The sequence below is a fragment of the Triticum aestivum genome, chromosome 1D (genome assembly GCF_018294505.1).
Source record: "Triticum aestivum cultivar Chinese Spring chromosome 1D, IWGSC CS RefSeq v2.1, whole genome shotgun sequence".
Taxonomy (NCBI): domain Eukaryota; kingdom Viridiplantae; phylum Streptophyta; class Magnoliopsida; order Poales; family Poaceae; genus Triticum; species Triticum aestivum.
The window spans coordinates 158692195-158712600 of record NC_057796.1 but is presented as its reverse complement, the minus strand read 5'-3'; positions in this window follow the sequence as shown (position 1 = coordinate 158712600).

Here is a 20406-nt window from a genome sequence, read left to right as displayed (position 1 = left end):
GGTTTTGACCAATACCGAGGTGTTCATCTCCTCACATTTAACGTCGTGCTTGTATGCAAAATCTTCTGACATGAATGAATGCGATGCACCTGTATCAAATAAAACGGATGCTGGTACTGAATTTACGAGGAGTGTACCCATCACAGTAGCAGGCTGGTCTTGAGCTTCGTTGAGATCAACGTGGTTGGCATGAGCACGACCATAAGACTTAGCATTGTTGTTGCGGGGCTGGTTGTTACCACGGCCAGTTGCTGGAAGGGCCAGTTGATTCTGGTTCTGGTTGCATTCTCTAGCACGGTGTCCTGGTTGACCACACCTGAAGCACAAGCCATTATTGGGAGTGGGAACAGGAGCTTGGGATGGTGGAGCTGGAAGTCTTGACTGCCTAGATGGTGGTGGAGGCAGACGAGGTGCAGCATAGGTCTGCCTTGGGGCAGATGCATTTGGACGGTACATGCTGTTCGGGATCCATATCTTACGCTTCTGTGAGGGCGAGCCCGAAGATGAGCCCGTGTCACGGTTGCGCCTGTGAGAGCTCTGGTATTCCTGCAGACCAGTTTCGACATTGATGGCCTTGTTCACCAAGGTGGCGAAATCAGCAAAGTCATGCACTAGAAGTGCGAGCTTGATGTCAGCTTGAAGGCCATCACGGAACTTCTCCTGTCTGCGTGCATCAGTTGCAATGTCCTCTTCAGCATAGCGAGACAAGTCCAGAAACTCCCGTTGATAAGCTTCAACAGTTTTGTTGCCTTGGGTGAGGTTGCGGAACTCACGCTTCTTCCGGTCCATGACTCCTTGAGGAATGAAGCGGGCACGGAAAGCAGCTTGGAAGTCTGGCCAGGTGATGATTGTTCCAGCTGGCAGAGTACGCCTGTGGCTGTCCCACCATTGAGCTGCGGGTCCCTTCAGAAAGAAGGAAGCAAAGTTGACATAGCTGGCAGGGGCTACATCGGCAGACTCCATCTCATAGGTGATGTCACGGAGCCAGTTATCAGCATCCAGAGGCTGAGTTGAGCTGCGGTACACGGTTGGATTGAGGCGCATGAAATCCTGCAGAGTTACTGGGGTTGGTTGCTGGTCCATATTGGGGCGAGGAAACTGAGCCATCATATTTTCCATGAATTGGCGGTTCAGTTCGAACTGTTGGATCATACCAGCCATGTACTCAGGTGGTGGTGGGGCATTGCCACCACTACCACGACCACCTGGTCTAACCATCCTGCTAATATATAACAGGGGTTCAGCATTGAGAAATTTGCAAAGACAAGGATCATTCATGATGAAACATGCATAATGAAAGGAGCACGATAGCTACTACATAGTAGTCGGCATAACTTACAAAAGGGGTCATGCATAGAGTTCAGTACACAGAGTTCAGTACATAGACTAAACATCATAGGCGGCACACAGGCTCGCGGCGAATGCATCTAACACTACAAGCAAGCCTACATCAGTCCCAAGAGGTACTGTGGAGGTAATCGTAGCCCGACAGCTGGTAGTGAGGCAACGGATAGCCCTCCACGTCAGCAGACTGGGGGCCGCGGATACTCAGGTGTAGAGCCCGACGCTCAGGTGGCAGAAGAGGACCAAGTGCGGGAGAGTAGCCTCCCACCTCTGGCCAACCGACACCGTGGGGCATCACGGTCCTGGCTGGGTAGATCGCAGTACGCGGTAGCTGTCCAGATCGGACAAAGGGGTGCAGCAGCGTCAGAGCACGGTAAAGGTGCTGACGGGTGGTGTACATCTCGTGGCGAAGAGCTCGGTTAGCTCGATCCAGCCCATCAGCATGCAGAACCAGGTTCTGATGGTAGAAGGGCTCTCGGGTGACAGTGGAGTAGGCAGCAGTATAGTATCCCTCCGCACCAACATCAGATGCGATAGCAATGTGCCTGAAAGGGGAGGTGTCCAACTCCCGATACTCTCCACGAAGACGTGTCAGAGCAGCATAGGCAGCATCGTGGACAGCCATATCGATGGTCACACCAACACCATGTGCGGTGTGCAGCACAGTAGTGGAGTCATACTCCCGCGAGTAGAGGTGGACGATGGCACGGTACTGCTCCTGGTTAAAGTCCTGGTACTCCTCGTAGACGGTGTACTCAGGGTGCCAGCGATAACCCAGATAGGTCATCATCTCAGCTAGCACAGCCGGTGATCCCGAGGCACCAATGGCCGTCGTGTGGCGCACGACCTGCCTCGTGGGTTCCATCTGAAAGCAAAGACGTTTCAAAGGAGTCAAATGACAGTGTGTGAATTGTTCAAAATACTATTCTAAGAAACAACTATGGCTTATCCAACTTTGGGGTGAATGCGGTCACGGGATCCTAGTGTTAGAGTTAGTAAATTCGTTTAACCCGAGTAGAAGAGAGTTCAGAGTCCCAGAGTAAAGGTCGAGGAGTAAAAGATCCTAGTACCACCCAATGGCGACGTGGGCCCGTAAGACACACAGCCATGTTAGTAAAAGTTTTGTAATGTCTAGACTCGACTTCGGCCAAGGAGTGTGGAAAGGGGGATTCCTACAGGCAGTCGGCTCTGATACCAACTTGTGACGCCCCCGATTTGACCGTACACTAATCATGCACGCAAATGTGTACGATCAAGATCAGGGACTCACGGGAAGATATCACAACACAACTCTACAACATAAATAAGTCATACAAGCATCATAATACAAGCCAGGGGCCTCGAGGGCTCGAATACAAGTGCTCGATCACAGACGAGTCAGCGGAAGCAACAATATCTGAGTACAGACATAAGTTAAACAAGTTTGCCTTAAGAAGGCTAGCACAAACTGGGATACAGATCGAACGAGGCGCAGGCCTCCTGCCTGGGATCCTCCTAACTACTCCTGGTCGTCGTCAGCGGCCTGCACGTAGTAGTAGGCACCTCCAGTGTCGTAGGAGTCGTCGTCGACGGTGGCGTCTGGCTCCTGGACTCCAGCATCTGGTTGCGACAACCAGATAGAAAGGAAAGGGGGAAAAGAGGGAGAGAAGCAACCGTGAGTACTCATCCAAAGTACTCGCAAGCAAGGAGCTACACTACATATGCATGGGTATATGTGTAAAGGGGCATATCAGTGGACTGAACTGCAGAATGCCAGAATAAAAGGGGGATAGCTAGTCCTGTCGAAGACTACGCTTCTGGCCATCTCCATCTTGCAGCATGTAGAAGAGAGTAGATTGAAGTCCTCCAAGTAGCATCGCATAGCATAATCCTACCCGGCGATCCCCTCCTCGTCGCCCTGTTAGAGAGCGATCACCGGGTTGTATCTGGCACTTGGAAGGGTGTATTTTATTCAGTATCCAGTTCTAGTTGTCATAAGGTCAAGGTACAACTCCGGGTCGTCCTTTTACCGAGGGACACGGCTATTCGAATAGATAAACTTCCCTGCAGGGGTGCACCACATAACCCAACACGCTCGATCCCATTTGGCCGGACACACTTTTCTGGGTCATGCCCGGCCTCGTAAGATCAACACGTCGCAGCCCCACCTAGGCTCAACAGAGAGGTCAGCACGCCGGTCTAAACCTATGCGCGCAGGGGTCTGGGCCCATCGCCCTATGCACACCTGCACGTTGCGTACGCGGCCGGAAGCAGACCTAGCCCCTTAATAAGCGTGAGCTTACGGTCCAATGCGGCGCGCGCCACTCAGTCGCTGACGTCAAAAGAGCTTCGGCTGATACCACGACGTCGGGATACCCATAACTACTCCCGCGTAGATGGTTAGTGCGTATAGACCAAATGGCCAGACTCAGATCAAATACCAAGATCTCGTTAAGCGTGTTAAGTAACCGCGAACGCCGACCAGGGCCAGGCCCACCTCTCACCTAGGCGGTCTCAACCTGCCCTGTCGCTCCGCCACAAAGATCCACTTGCGGGTACTCCTACGAGCCGACCCGACTTTAGTCATCACATGTGTCATGTATATAGTATATAAGTATATACCCGTGATCACCGCCCAGGTGATCACGGCCCGATAGTATAGCACAGCAGACGGACAAGAATGTAGGGCCACTGATGGAAAACTAGCATCCTAAACTAAGCATGTAGGATTGCAGGTAAAGGTAACAACAGTAGTAGCAAGGATAGGCTATGCATCAGGATAGGATATCGGAAAGCAGTAACATGCTACACTACTCTAATGCAAGCAGTATAGAGAAGAATAGGCGATATCTGGTGATCAAGGGGGGGGCTTGCCTGGTTGCTCTGGCAAGTAGGAGGGGTCGTCAACTCCGTAGTCGAACTGGGCAGCAGCAGTGTCGGTCTCGTAGTCTACCGGAGAGAAGAGGGGGAAGAAACAGTAAATACAATGCAAACATAAGCATGACGATGCGTGACATGACAATGAGCGGTGCTAGGTGTGTCCTAACGCGACAGTAGGTGGTACCGTCGAAGGGGGGAACACCCAGGAAATATTCCCGATGTTTTGCGTTTTCGGACAGATGGACCGGAGGGGGAAAGTTGCGAGTTCGATAGGTTAGGGAGGTGTGGTGGACGAACGGACTGCGTATCCGGATTCGTCTCGTCGTTCTGAGCAACTTTCATGTTGAAAATATTTTAATCCGAGTTACGGATTAAAAGATATGATTTTCTAAAGATTTTATTAATTTCTGGAATTTAATTAATTATTTAATTTAATTCGAGAATGGATTTATGGCATCAGCATGATGTCATGCTGACATCAGCAGTCAACTGGGGTTGACTAAGTCAAACTGACATGTGGGTCCAGTGGGACCCACCTGTCATTCTCTGATTAGGTAATTTGGGTTAGCTAAATAATTACTGTTTAATTAAATTAACTAATTAATTAGATTAATTTAAACAGGATTAATTAACTTAATTAATTTAGTTAATTAATTAATTAAATTTATTTTTATTATTTGTTTTATTATTAATTTTATTTATTTATTTATTCATTTAACTATTTATTAATTTTTATTAACTAGTTTATTGTTTTTATTATTATTATTATTATTATTATCATTATTTTTATTATTATTTTTTTATCATTTCATTTTTTTAACACGTTCTCTAGGCTGGGCCCCGTTTGTCATAGGCCCACGGGGTTCGGGCCCAGGGGCAGTGGCTAAGGGGGGGAGGCCCACCTGGCAGTGACCCAGGGGGCGATGCGGGTGCGGGTTACGGGCGCGCCCCGTTCGGGCGCACGCCCAGGGGCACGCGGGCGTGGGCGCTGGCGGCCACGGCGGGGCACGGCGCCGGCCATGGCCGGAGCGGGGCGCGGCCGCGGTGGTGCGGGGCCAGCCGCCGGAGGTGGTGCAGAGGGGCGAGGCCACCGTGGCGACGGGGCGGAGATCTGTGGAGGTAAGGCAAACGACGGCGATGAGCACGGCCGTGGTGCGACGGTGCGGTGTGCGGGCGGAGGCACGGCGCGCAGGGGCCCGAGGCGATGGCGGGGGTTAGCGCGACGAGGGGGGCAGGCGGGGCGTGGCCGACGCGGGCGCGCGGGCGATGGCCGTGCGGGCGCTTGTGTGCGGTCGGGGGCGTGACCAGGGCGAGCCCAGGCGCGGCCAACGGGCGCGAGGGCCACGGTGAGCGGGGTGGGGGGCGAGGGAGAGAGGAGGACGAGGCCGTGGCCTCACCGGGGGTGTAGGGTCACGGTAGTGGGGCTCGGGGAGGAGGTCGAGGACGTCGCGGCGGAGGGGAAGAAGGCCGGCGGGGGAAGGAGGAAGCAGGCCGGTGGGGGGGTGCTCCGGCGAGGGCGAGCTCCGGGCGGCGACGACAACGGGGCGGTTGGCGACGGTGGTCTCCTCTCGATCCCGTTCTGGATCGGGGGAGGGAGGAGGAGATATTTCGGGGGGAGTGGGGGGTGGCTGTCGGTGAGTGGGTGGGGGTGAGGGGATAAGGTGAGAGGGGTGGGCCGGCCGGTTGGGCCTGGGGGGTCGGCCCAGTTGGGCCAGGGTCCAGTAGGGGGGGGGCTTCTTCCTCCTTTTTTTGTTTGTTTCTCCCCTTTTGTATTTTCTTTTCTGTTTTAATTCATTTAAAAGCATTTAGGCATTTTATAAAAATATGTTTTCTTTAGTATAATTACCCTTGTAATATTTGGCACCCACCGAACATTTTGTTTCAATTTTTGAAAAACTTTTTCTGTCGGCATTAATTTAAATTTGAATTTTGAAACGGTTTTGGATCATCGCACGGTTAACAACAGTAACCGAGGTGACGTGGCATGATTAGCGGGGAATTACTGTAGCTTGATTCCCCGGGCGTTACAGAGCCTTTATTGCTGTATGTGGCTGCTAACACACGAGCCGTCAGTGTGGCCGTGGTGGTGGAGCGCAAGGAAGAGGGTAAGGAGCATCCGGTTCAGCGGCCGGTTTATTATGTCAGCGAAGTACTCATTGAGTCCAAGCAGCGGTATCCGCATTGGCAGAAGCTTGTTTATGGTGTGTTCATGGCAAGCCGGAAGCTTAAGCATTATTTCCAGGGTCACCCCATCACCGTGGTCAGTTCTGCCCCCCTTGGAGATATCATTCAAAACAGAGAGGCCACAGGGAGAGTGGCTAAGTGGGCTATAGAGCTCGGGCCTCATGGTCTGAAGTATATGCCACGCACTGCTGTTAAATCTCAGGCTTTGGTGGATTTCATCAATGATTGGACAGAGCTACAAGTGGCCGAGCAAAAGCCGGATAACACATATTGGACTATTCACTTTGATGGGTCCAGGCAGTTGGAGGGCTCGGGGGCTGGAGTCGTATTGGCTTCCCCCAAGGGTGATAAGTTCCATTATGTGCTACAATTGATGTTTCCTTGTACCAACAACGCAGCTGAGTACGAGGCCTTACTCCACGGTCTTCGGATGGCTAAGGAGATGAGCTTGAGCCGGGTAAGGTGCTTCGGCGACTCAGACTTGGTGGCTCAACAAGTATCAGGAAAGTGGGACTCCAAGGACCCTCTCATGGCGGCTTATCGCCGCGAAGTTGATGCCATTGCTGGGCACTTTCAGGGTTACCAAGTAGAGCACATCGATCGCAGGAAGAACGAGGCGGTTGATGCTTTAAGCCGGCTGGGCTCTCAGCGAAAACCGGTGCCGCCTAATACTTTCCTGGACGTCCTGCTTAACTCTTCTGTTAAGTTGCCTACAGAGGAAGACTTGGCTGTCCCTGACCCGGAGGCACGACTGGTGGCGGCTCTACACATCATACCGGACTGGACAATGCCCTATCTGGCTTACATGACCCGGGGAGATTTGCCTGAGGATGAAACTTTGGCCAGACAAATAACCCGGCGGTCTAAGTCAATGATTGTTATCAATGGTGAGTTGCATCGCCGCAGTGTTACGGGAGCGTTCCAGCGTTGTGTCTCCCCTGAGGAAGGTCAAGAGATCTTGCGTGAGATTCATGAAGGGGATTGTGGCCATCACGCCGGCTCAAAGTCTCTTGTAGCCAAGGCTTTTCGTCATGGTTTTTATTGGCTGACGGCTCATGCTGATGCGGAGGACTTGGTCAGTAAATGTGATGGTTGCCAAAGGTTCTCGCGACGGGCTCATGTGCCGGCTCAGGAGCTGAGGATGATCCCAATTACTTGGCCCTTTGCGGTCTGGGGGCTTGATATGGTTGGGCCTTTGAAAAGGTCCAAGGATAAGAAGACCCACCTCTTGGTGGCAGTTGACAAATTTACCAAGTGGGTTGAAGAGGAGCCAGTTAGCAAGTGTGATGCAGCCACGGCGGTTCAATTTATGAAAAAGGTGATTTTTCGCTTTGGCTTTCCGCACAGCATTATAACTGACAATGGTACCAATCTATCCAAAGGCGCCATGGAGGAGTTTTGTCAACGAGAGCATATCCGACTTGATGTTTCATCACTGGCTCATCCTCAATCCAATGGTCAAGCTGAGAGGGCTAATCAGGAGATTCTGAAGGACATCAAGCCCCGGCTTTTGGTCCCTTTGCAACGGACGCCGGGTTGTTGGGTGGAGGAGTTGCCTTCCGTGTTATGGAGCATCAACACTACTCCTAACAGGTCTACAGGTTTCACGCCTTTCTTCATGGTTTATGGGGCAGAAGCAGTCCTCCCCAGTGACATCCGTCATGACTCGCCTCGAGTGGCGGCTTATGTTGAGGCGGATAATGAACAGGCGCGCCAAGATGCTCTTGACTTGTTGGACGAACAGCGTGATGTGGCAGCAGCTCGCTCAGCGATTTACCAACAAGACCTGCGCCGTTATCATAGTCGCCGGGTTAAATCCCGGGTCTTCCAGGAAGGCGATCTCGTGCTCCGGCTCATCCAAGATCAAACAGATGCGAACAAGCTATCCCCGCCTTGGGAAGGGCCTTTTGTTGTCAGCAAGAATTTGCACAACGGGTCATATTACCTCATTGACATTCGGGAGCACAAAGATTCACGTAAGTCGGAGGAAGAGACCCGTCGGCCGTGGAATATAGCTCAGCTTCGACCTTACTACACTTGAGCCACCGGCTCTCGTAATGTACATATTTCTCTAAGCCGTGTATATATTATGATAAGCAATAAAGCAGGACCTCTGTCCTTTTTCTCCTACAAATGTGAACGTGTTATTTCCATGGCAAGATCACATGATAAATTGAAGGAGAATCCGGCTTATGATCGTATTCGAATCTGGCCGTAGGCAATAAGGTCACTTGGGGGCTTCCTGTTCAAACATAGGTCGTATTCGAACCAAAGAGAACATAGCTGGCGATACCCATTTGATTGGCAAAGTGCTGAGCTCATTGGGGAGTTTTCTTTGATCATATTTGAATCATAGTTTAACCTCTTTGGGAACCGACGTGGATCGTATTCGAATCAGCGTCGTTAAACAATTCTTAAAGTCATTTGGGGGCTTCCTATTCAAACATGGGTCGTATTCGAACCAAAGAGAACATAGCTGTCGGTACCCTCTTGATTGGCATCGCCACACCCACTGGAGGCTATATGATCGCATTCGAATCCTAGCATAACCCATTTGGGACGGGTCTCTGGTCGTATTCGAACTGGAAGCCCCTCAGTTCTTCTGATTTATAGCGAGCTCTTCCGATTATTTCAAGTGTGCACGGCGGGTCTCACTTTGCCGACTTAACTTTGATTTATAGTACTAGTCGAATACAATCGGTGTTATTAAGACTGGTAAACCGGAATTGAGGTACCAACCTTATTACCCGGGTTATATATGCCGGAAGTGTGCATGCAGGCCGGTAAGTGTGTTCTTACGGCTATATCAAGGACATAATTGAGCTACAGTCTTTTTTTCATATTCCGGGTTATATGTCTAAAACTATGATTCTCAGTGCGGTAAGCCGCCTAGAGACTTGTGATTTGTCCTTCTATGCAGGATAGTTAAAGGCAACTATTTGAGCTTAAGGAAAATGAATGATCGATTATGACCCGGGGAAATATAAAGGAGACAACTTCAATGGACTTCAGCATTCAACGCGTGCACGATGGCACGGCAAAGTTAAAGTGTTGGTCCTACTCTATTACAAGACTCATCGAGTCCAAAAGGGTGAAGCATTGTTTAATAAGCCGCCTGCAGAGTTACGATGCTTGCTGGGTTGAAGTCTCCGGCTCATCCCTCTCCTCTCCTCTGGCTGTTCCCAAGACCTGGAAAGTTGACGACTTCCAGTCAATGCCGCTCAAAGCTTCAAATTGAGCTTCCTCGTCAATTAACCCGGCCGGGTCAATCTCCGGGGCGAAGGTGTGCTTACGAGCTGGCGGGACTAAGCTGATAGCTTCATAACGCGGAGTGGGGATCCTCTGATTTTCTGCATTGTAGCCCGGCTGGTACTTGGTCAGATCTGTGTCGTTTCCAATGAGGGTGGCCACCGGGCGCACGATCTTCACGCAGGTTGCAAAGTCCCTTTGGTCGAAGGGTGTGCCGTCTTCCTTCAAACTGGGATAGCCGAGGGCAATGTCCACCGGGTCTAACTCTGGAAGGAACGCCTTGGCCCGGCTCAGAGCGGCGATAGCTCCGGCTCTTGCAGAGGCCCGTCGCAGCTCTTGGACACATTGAGGAAGAACGGCGAGCCGGCAAAGAACTTCCGCCAGGTGAGTCGGCACCTCATTGGATAGGGCCACCACTGCCAAAGCACGCTGTGACCCGGTGTAGAGTTGCTCCACCAGGGTGTACACGGCCTTCAACTTAGTTACCACACTTTGGTTGAGGTTGGCGCTTCTGTGACCTGTTTAACAGAATAAGATAAGCCGCCGACAAGGATGAGTTATGAGATATAAAGATTATAAACTTGATGAAAGCCGGTGAAATGACTTACCGAAGATTGCGGCAACCATCTGGGACACTTGGTGCTTTAAGCCGGAGAGTTCGGCGGTCTTCTCTGTCAGAGCCTTCTCCGCCTGTTCGGCCCGGTTCACCAGAGTAGCCTTTTCTTCGGCCCAAGCTTTCCGTTCAGCGTCAAAGTCCGTCTTCAGCTTTTCTTGCGCAGCAATACTGGACACAAATTTGGCATTGGCCTTCCGGGTCTCAGTTTCTTGCGTCCTCAGGCGGGTCTTCAGATCGGAGACGTCAGTTTCAAACTTCTTGCAAGCAGCCTGCATAATTTCCGGGTTATAGGATGAACAGTTATTATGCAATTTTAAAGTCCCAAGCACTTTCCAAGCAAAGACACTTGGCACTTGGGGGCTAATGCATATCGAACGTTTCTATTTACAAATTGCCGGTTCAAGCGAGTAAGCCGGAACTTAAGTCTACAACATATTCTATCGTAAGTCGTAGACTTGGGGGCTAGAGTATGGTAAGAATAACAAGATAACTATGCAGTAAGCAAGAAGAAAGAAGAGTAGTACCTCAGACTTCTGCTGAATCTGGTTCACCATGCTTATCTCTACATCCCGGCTCTTGTGCACTTGGCTGACATAGCCGGAGACAATCTCTCCGATGTTCAGATTGGCGTAGTCGGTGAGGTCCAGATTAACCCGGCGGTGTTGTAGCAACTCCTCCTTGGTGGAGCACTTGGCCAGTGCAGTAGGTCTCCCCGGCTCAACAAACTCCGTCCGGGTGATTACCACGTCTGGGTCATTGACCGGCTGAGCCGAGCTGGAGGTCTCCGGGTTAGCAGAAGCCTCTGCAGTTGCCTTGTCGGTTGGAGCGGTGGCTTCGGGAGCGGAGACAGCTGGCGGTTCTTGAGCTGCTACCTCCGGTTCAAGCAAGTCCGGCTCTTCGACCGGCTTGTTCTTCTTCGCCCTCTTGGTGAGCTTTGCTTGGGCACTGAAAGGACAAAGAGGTTAGTACAAAGGTATGAGCAAAGATAAGCACAACAAAGAGATGATCATTGTTACCCGGGTACGGTCTTGAAGGCCGGCAGGCTTGATTGCATCGAGTCACCAGAGGAGGGTGAGGTTTCCTGATAGTTTGAATCAGAAGAATTGAGCGGTTGACGTATAACACCCGCCAAAGGATGAAAAGGGTACAAGAGGGAGATAACCTCGGTCCGGCGTTTCCTCGACGCATCAGGTAAGCCGGAGGAGAGGTCAGCGTCCTTGTTGGTCCGGGTGTGCCGCCGGCTCTCATGAGTCTGTCGCTTCAAAAGAAATTGAGGATCTTGATAAGCTAAAGGATGTGAAAATCTTACTTTCCGGGTTACCCTTCGGACTTTCAGCCTTGGCAAGGGCTCCGAGTCGGAGAAAGTATCATTACCTCTTCAACCACCGGGTTACTTGCTCCGGTATCATCCTGTTGATGAACAGTATTGATAAGGTGGACAGAAATAGACAGCAAGTACAACAAGAGTTTATAGGCTCAGGGGTTACCTCTGACTCGGAGCTGTCGCTTAGTTGCAGCAACTCTGAAGCAGTAGGCCTACTTCCCTTCTTGCGGGGAGCGGCTCACTTGGCGGCTTTCTTCGCCTTCCTGGCCTTCTTGGCCGCCTCATGGTCATATTTGACCTTCCAGAATTTATCATCAGCCTGAAAAATACAATACGATTTCTTAAGGTTCGGATGAAAGTTGTCTACAGGTGAAAATAAGATGTTCAGGTCAGCGGCTTACCGCTGGGGCCGGGTTGGTCTTGCAGAAGGGGCTTAAGCCGGTCCTCCCGCAGTCTGCCAAGCTCTCGTTCAAAAGAGCCTTGGTCATATCCTCAGCAATGTCTTCAGGAAGATTGTTGCGGCTGTGTCTCACGGGGTCATCCTTTCGGCCCGTGTACTCGCACATTAAGCCGGGGCGGGGGCTCAATGGGATCACCCGCCAGGAGATCCAGACTCGGACCAGGTCAATTCCATTGAGACCATTGCCCAGGAGAGCCTTGATCTTGTTAATGGTGGGGAGCAGAGGTTGGCGCTCCGCTTGAGTCAGCTTGTCTGACAGAGGGTGTGTTGGTTCCAGACGTGAGGGGCGAAAGCTGGGCAGCGCACTCTCGTCAGCCGGTGACGTGTCTTGGCAATAGAACCACGTCTGGTTCCAGTCCTTTGGGTGGCTTGGCGGCTCGGCGTAAGGGAAAAGGCAGTCTCTCCGTCGCTGAATGGAGATGCCACCAAGTTCCAAGCTTGGCCCGTTGGCGCACTCGTTCTGACGGTTCAGGTAGAAAAGCTCTCTGAAGAGCAGCAAGCTGGGCTCTTCTCCAAGGTAGACTTCGCAGAACACTTGGAAGTTGCATATATTGGACACAGAATTGGGTCCTATGTCTTGTGGCCGCAGATCAAAGAAGTTCAGCACATCTCTAAAAAACTTTGAGCCGGGCGGTGCGAAGCCCCGGCTCATGTGATCCGCAAAAATCACTACCTCCCCATCCTTTGGCTGTGGTCTCTCCTCTGACGGTCAGGGGCACGGTAGGACATGGCGTCCTTCTTAGGCAGGTAACCCGACTTTACAAAATCCGCTAAGGTCTCGTCGATGACATTGGACCTCATCCAATTGCAAGTGATGGATGCTTTAGGAGCTTTGGGAGGAATGGTGAAAGTCGGAAGCCTATGATAAAAGGAAACATGCCCGGTTTAATTATAAATCGGAGGAAATTTACAGTTCAATGTTAAAGTGGCGGCTTATGGAGGGGACTAATGACATATATCTAGGTGCGTCGGGTTATCTAAGCCGCCCGAGGTATTGAGAGCAATTCAATTATCTACAGCCTTGCTGCAAATGAGCCGGATTTTTTTTACAGTACGTGGTTTCTTTAAACCGGAATGTAAGCCGCCGTGACTCAACGGGTGCAGTTTTCTACTAAGTGTGGTGAAAACAGGTTTCACACGTTGCAGTAAATAATTTGGATCAAAACGGTCGGCTAAAAGGAAAGTGTCTAGACCTAAAAACAGATACAAAGGAAGTTCTTGGGCTCGAACGGAGCCTTTATGCAGAGAAAATACATCTATTTGCATTTGAAATGGGTGCTAAACAGCCGCCGCATTGGTTCTATACTATCTTAAGATCAAGAAGAGGCAGTAAAAATGAAAACTACCAAGAACTCCTGAACGACGGCGAAGAACACGGGAAGAACAGCAGAAGCTTAACGTAGATCTATCCTACGAGGAGGAAGGAACTTACGGATGGAGGGGTTCGCCGCGGTTCTCTGGACGGTTCAGGGTGATGCAGCGGCCAAGGACGACGAGGACGCGGAGCTCTGTTGCGGCGGCGACGGCGGTGGAGCTCGAGCAGCACGGGAGCAGCGAGAGGAAGGAGACGACAGAAGGGGGAGAATGAGAAAGACCCGAGGGTCGGGCTATTTATAAGGCCAGACTCATAAGTGGGCGCGAGAAACGAGGAGGCCACGGCGCGGTTATCTCGCTCGAGAGGCGCCTCGATTTTCGGGACGGCAGTAAAGATAAGATCCGTTGCGGATCTGGTGGAATAAAAAATGGGCTTAATGGAAGATGACGTCACGGCGGATTATCCGGAGTCCAGAGGATGACGTCACGCCGGGTTATGGCCTTCACACAATTGTAAGCCAGAGATTTTCTATCGAAAGAATTGAAGATTGACATGAGCCGGCTCAAAATCAATCTGGGGCCTAATGTTGAGGATATAGACCTTAGAGTCACCCGCCAGAAGGGGCCGGGTTACTCATAATGGTCATCGCCAGAAGCCCGGCGACAAGCTTGAAGACGGTGGGCCAAAGATGGGCTTAAGACCCGGATATGGCTTAAGGCCCGTAGTTACAACCATCCTTATGGTAGAACTTGTAGTGTAAGGTAAGAATAGTTGAGAGTCCGAGCCGGACACTCTTATGAGCCGGCCGGGACTCTGAGAGCTGTTGGGCGTCAGTCTCCCTATATAAAGGGACGACCCGGCAGCGGTTTAGGGGCAAGAGAGATCTCATCGAGAGCCGGTCATAACAGTTAAGCTCCCTGGTCATCGAAACCCTAATCAATACCACCTCAACTGGACGTAGGCTTTTCCTTCACCGTAAGGGGCCGAACCAGTATAAACCCTCGTGTTCCTTGTCCCGTTAACCCCTTCAAGCTTCCTAGCGGCGATGGCTCCACGACTAAGTCCTAGCTTGAGGACATCTGCCGTGACAATTCCACGACACCTTTGCGGTTACTCGGTTAACCGTTGGAGTATCAAACGAGCTCCAAATGGAACGAAACTTGATAGGTGGTCTACCGGTGGTATACCAAGGCCACTTGGCAAACCTCGGTCCATTCCGAGAATGTTTAACACCCGCTCACGAAAAGAGACAAGAGGGGGTGCGCCGGTGCATGTGGGAGTGTCGGATTGCAAAACGGACAACGGGGAAAATGCTCGGATGCATGAGACGAACACGTATGCAAATGAGATGCGCATGATAACATGATATGAGATGCATGAGATGAACAAAATGCAAAACGAAAGACAAAAACCCAACCACAGAGGGAATATCATAACACATAGCCGAAAATGGCAAGAGCTGGAGTTACAAATATGGAAAGTTACTTCCGGGGTGTTACAACACTCCACCACTACGAGAGGATCTCGTCCCGAGATCTAGGACTGAAAGAATTCCGGATATTCGGAACGGAGGTGGTCCTCGCGTTCCCAGGTGGCTTCTCGGTCGGAATGGTGCGACCACTTCACTTTCAGGAATTTGATTGACTTGTTGCGAGTCTTGCGCTCAGTTTCTTCAAGAATAGCAACGGGGTGCTCATGATAAGACAGATCTTCTTGGAGGTCAATCTCTTCGAAGTTGATGGCGCTCTCAGGAGTCTTGAAGCACTTGCGAAGCTGTGACACGTGGAACACATCGTGCACGTTCGCGAAGTTGGAGGGAAGCTCAAGTTGATAGGCGAGGTCGCCTCTTTTGCCAATGATCTTGAAAGGACCCACGTATCTAGGGGCAAGCTTCCCTTTGATACCGAAGCGACGAGTGACTTTCATTGGAGAGACGCGAAGGTAGACATGGTCTCCGATCTCGAAAGCCAAGTCACGGTGCTTGCTATCATAGTAACTCTTCTGGCGCGATTGCGCGGCTTTGAGATTTTCACGGATGACTTTACACATTTCTTCAGCCTCTGTGATTAAGTCATTGCCAAGAAGTTGGCGTTCACCAGTCTTTGACCAATTGAGAGGAGTACGGCACTTTCTGCCATATAGAATCTCGAATGGGGCCTTGCTTGAACTCGCTTGGAAGCTGTTGTTGTAGGAGAACTCGGCATATGGAAGACAATCTTCCCACTTCATGCCAAAGGAAATGTGTAACACCCCGGATGTAACTTTCCATATTTGTAACTCCAACTCTTGCCATTTCCGACTATGTATTATGATATTCCCTCCGTGGTCGGGTTTTGTCTTTCGTTTTGCATTTTGTTTTCGTCATGCATCTCATATCATGTCATCATGTGCATTGCATTTGCATACGTGTTCGTCTCATGCATCCGAGCATTTTCCCCGTTGTCGGTTTTGTAATCCGGCACTCCCACCTCCTCCGGCGCACCCCTCTTGTTTTCTTTTCGTGAGCGGGTGTTGAACGTTCTCGGAATGGACCGAGTCTTGTCAAGTGGCCTTGGTATACCACCGGTAGACCACCGGTCAAGTTCCGTTCCATTTGGAGGTCGTTTGGTACTCAAACGGTTAACCGGGCAACCGGAAAGTCCTTTTGTGTGTTGCAGCAAAACCCCTCTCTAACCAGCCCAAAACCCCTCTAAGTCACTTTCATGCTCTAGGTCGTTCGATCACGATCGTGTGGGCGAAAACTGCACTCCATTTGGACTCTCCTAGCTCCCTCTAGCTATATATATGTGCCTTCCCCGTCCAAACCACAGATGAAACCCTAGGAAACTCCTCCCGTCGCCACCGGACACGTCCGGCCGTCGCCGGATCCCGCCGCCGCGCCCAGCCAATCCCGCGCGCCACCGCTCCCCGCCGCCGGCGTGCCCGCGCTGCGCCGGCCCGCCTCCGCCGCCCCGCGTCCCCGTCTCGCCCGGCCGCCGCCTCCACCGGCCGGATCCGGCGCCCCGGCCGCCCCCGACCCTCTCCGGCGGCTTCCTCCTCGCTAGCTCCGGCGAGAGCTCACCGGCCCTGCCTCGATCCTCGAGACCGATCTGGATCTGAGAGACCTAGGGTTGACTTCTATTCCCCCTCGTTTTTCTCCAAGTCCCGAATTTCTTACAATATGTTGCTCTGTTCATCGGGTCATATCTCCTTGCATATAGCTCCGCTTCGTGCGTATAATATATCGAAATGTTCGTCTCGAGATGCTCTTCATTTTGTTCAATTGCACCATGTTTATTTGAGTCCATCTTGATGCCCAAATCGCTGATGCAAGAGTGCTAGTTGCAGTTATCTCCTGTTACTTATCAGAACTTGAGGATTTGTTATTTTTGTTGCTGTTGCTATGTGCATCTTATGGGCATTAGCTCTACATGTGTTTTGATGAATGCCATGCCATCTTTACAGAGATTTATGCCATGTATTTTTGTGATCTCTGTGGTGCCTAGCACAAGCATGCAAACTAGGCTCCGTGATGTTTCTGATTTCAGGGACAGTAATTTTACCAAGTCTGTGACTGCTGTTATTTTGTTGCTATGTATCCATGTAGCTACAGAGAGATACATTCTTATTTTGGTGATGTTCAGTAAGGATGTTTTGTAGATATTGTTGTAATTGATCCATTCATGCCCTTGTTTGCAATTATGGAGTGCCATAGCATGACTCAATCTTGCTCTACTTTTGCTATAAAATATTCCTGGCAGATTCTTAGCATGATATTCAATTTTGCCAAGCTTGTTGTAGTTGTTTTATATATGCTATGTATTTTCTCTTTTCATGGATAGCTTCATAAACATGCCATCTTGCTGTAGGTATGCTTGTTTTGTCATGCATTGCTTTGTGGTGAGTGTATCAAGCTCACCAAGATGCCTTCATATTATTGTTTCTGCCATGCTCTGTTTACGGAACCTGTTAACGAAACTTGCTATGTTTACATGGTTGCCATCATATCTTATGGTTCTTTTTGGCTTATGATCATTAAGGGACTTTTGTCATATTCATTTAGTAGAATACTGCTATGCCTTGTCTTGCTATGTTAAGTTCCTGTAGCATGTTGATTTCGTGCTCTGAACATTGCTACCTGATGCTGTTTCAGGCATGTCCAGTAATTTCACCAAGTCTGTGAACCTGTTATCTTTTGCACTTTTGCCATGCTTGTTTGAACCGCTTATGTTGTGATCTAGCCGTAGCTCAGTTTTCATCTTTTGTCAAGCATCTCCGGTAGATTACTGTCATATGCTTTGTTGCTATGTTGGAGTGCGGTAGCATTGTTACTTGTTGCATTCTAAGTGTTATCATGCTGTTAATCACAGATTTGTGTCATTCTTGTTTTGCTTGCCATTTGCAAACCGTGCATCCGTTTCCGGTGATCTTTATATCGATTTCGACCGAAATCATCTCATCTTTCCAGTGGCATGCTTGGTTTGCCAATTTACTGCCTTGTTCATCATTTTCCTTCCGGAGCACGCATATGCATCGCATATCATATCTTGCATATCATTCATGTTTTGCATCATGTTGCTTGTGCATTTTCCCGTGATTGATTGTGGTTCCGTTGCTTGTGTTCTTGTTTTGGGTAGAGCCGGGAGACGAGTTCGTGAACGAGGAACCTGTTGAGTACGCTTAAGAGGATCAAGCTTTCGACAACTCTGAGAACCTTGCAGGCAAGATGACCATACCCTCGAAATCACTTCTATCTTTGCTTTGCTAGTTGTCCGCTCTATTTTCCATGCTGCGCTACCTACCACTTGCTATATCATGCCTCCCATATTGCTATGTCAAGCCTCTAACCATCCTTTTCTAGCAAACCATTGTTTGGCTAAGTTACCGCTTTTGCTCAGCCCTTCTTATAGCGTTGCTAGTTGCAGGTGAAGTTGAAGTTGGTTCCATGTTGGAACATGGATATTTTGGCATATCACAATATCTCTTATTTAATTAATGCATCTGTATATTTGGTAAAGGGTGGAAGGCTCGGCCTTATGCCTGGTGTTTTGTTCCACTCTTGCCGCCCTAGTTTCCGTCATACCGGTATTATGTTCCTTACGCGGTTGGGTGATTTATGGGACCCCCTTGACAGTTCGCCTTGAATAAAACTCCTCCAGCAAGGCCCAACCTTGGTTTTACCATTTGCCACCTAAGCCTTTTTCCCCCGGGTTTTCGCGAGCCCGAGGGTCATCTTTATTTAAACCCCCGGACCAGTGCTCCTTCGAGTGCGGGCCCAAACCGAGCGATGTCCGGCGCCCCCTGGACAACCAGGGTCTATGCCAACCCGACGTCTGGCTCATCCGTTGTGCCCTGAGAACGAGATATGTGCAGCTCCTATCGGGATTTGTCGGCACATCGGGCGGCTTTGCTGGTCTTGTTTTACCATTGTCGAAATGTCTTGTAAACTGGGATTCCGAGACTGATCGGGTCTTTCCGGGAGAAGGTTTATCCTTCGTTGACCGTGAGAGCTTATGATGGGCTAAGTTGGGACACCCCTGCAGGGTATTATCTTTCGAAAGCCGTGCCCGCGGTTATGAGGCAGATGGGAATTTGTTAATGTCCGGTTATAGAGAACTTGTCACTTGACTTAATTAAAATACATCAACCGCGTGTGTAGCCGTGATGGTCTCTTCTCGGCGGAGTCCAGGAAGTGAACACGGTTTCTGGGTTATGTTTGACGTAAGTAGGAGTTCAGGATCACTTCTTGGTCATTACTAGATGACGACCGTTCCGTTGCTTCTCTTCTCGCTCTCATTTGCATATGTTAGCCACTGTATATGCTTAGTGTCTGCTGCAGCTCCACCTCATTACACCATACTTTCCTATAAGCTTGTATAGTCTTGATCTCGCGGGTGTGAGATTGCTGAGTCCTCGTGACTCACAGATTCTACCAAAACAGTTGCAGGTGCCGACGATGCCAGTGCAGGTGACGAAACCGAGCTCAAGTGGGAGTTCGATGAAGAATGTCGTCGTTACTATGTTTCTTTTCCTGATGATCAGTAGTAGAGCCCAGTTAGGACGATCGGGGATCTAGCATTTGGGGTTATCTTATTTTCTTTTGGTTTTGAACGTAGTCGGTCTATATGTGTGGTTTTTGGATGATGTATGAATTATATTTATGTATTGTGTGAAGTGGCGATTGTAAGCCAACTCTCGTTATCCCATTCTTGTTCATTACAAGGGATTGTGTGAAGATGACCCTTCTTGCGACAAAACCTGAATGCGGTTATGCCTCTAAGTCATGCCTCGATACGTGGGAGATATAGCCGCATCGTGGGCGTTACAAGTTGGTAATCAGAGCCATCCCCGACTTAGGAGCCCCCTGCTTGATCGAATCGCTGGCGTTGTTGAGTCTAGAACAAAAATGTTTTGAGTCTTAGGTTTATATATATCGGAGAGTAGGATTCTTTTTACTCCTCAGTCCCTTCGTCGCTCTGGTGAGGTCTCCTGACGTAGAAGTTTTGACTCTTCTCTCCTCAAATTCACTAAAAAAAATTAGGATCACGCGGGTATCTTAGAATCGTTCCGATGATTTTGTGACGAGAACATTGTTCTTGGTGCCTCCTTTCATTTAGGGGTTGTGGCAGTGTCCCGGGGAGTTGAGCTCCGAAGTGTTGTCGTCACAATTTTATCATTGCAGTTCTGGAATACCTGAGTTTCGCCGACATCGAAATCTCTTTTATGCAGTTGTTGGTGAGATCACCTCGACGCCACCCAGTACTGGGGCGGGAGTTTGGGAGTATTGCCATAACTCGTATAACGGATGCTTTTCGAAGGTTGAGGTAAACGATTTCCGAAGGTTTCTTGGTTATGTGTTGACGGATGGATACAGCTGGATCTAGGGATTGCTAGTTTGGGTGATATATTTTGTGTCCCCTGTATCCCCAACACCAGATTGCATAACCAAAAAGTTTCGGGAGTTTAGAAGTGGGAATTCAAGTAGCTCCTAGGATATCTTTCCGACAGACGCATGATATGAAGAAAATGAGCCACTTTAGTAAGCTTGTCGATGACAATGAAGATATCATCATTTC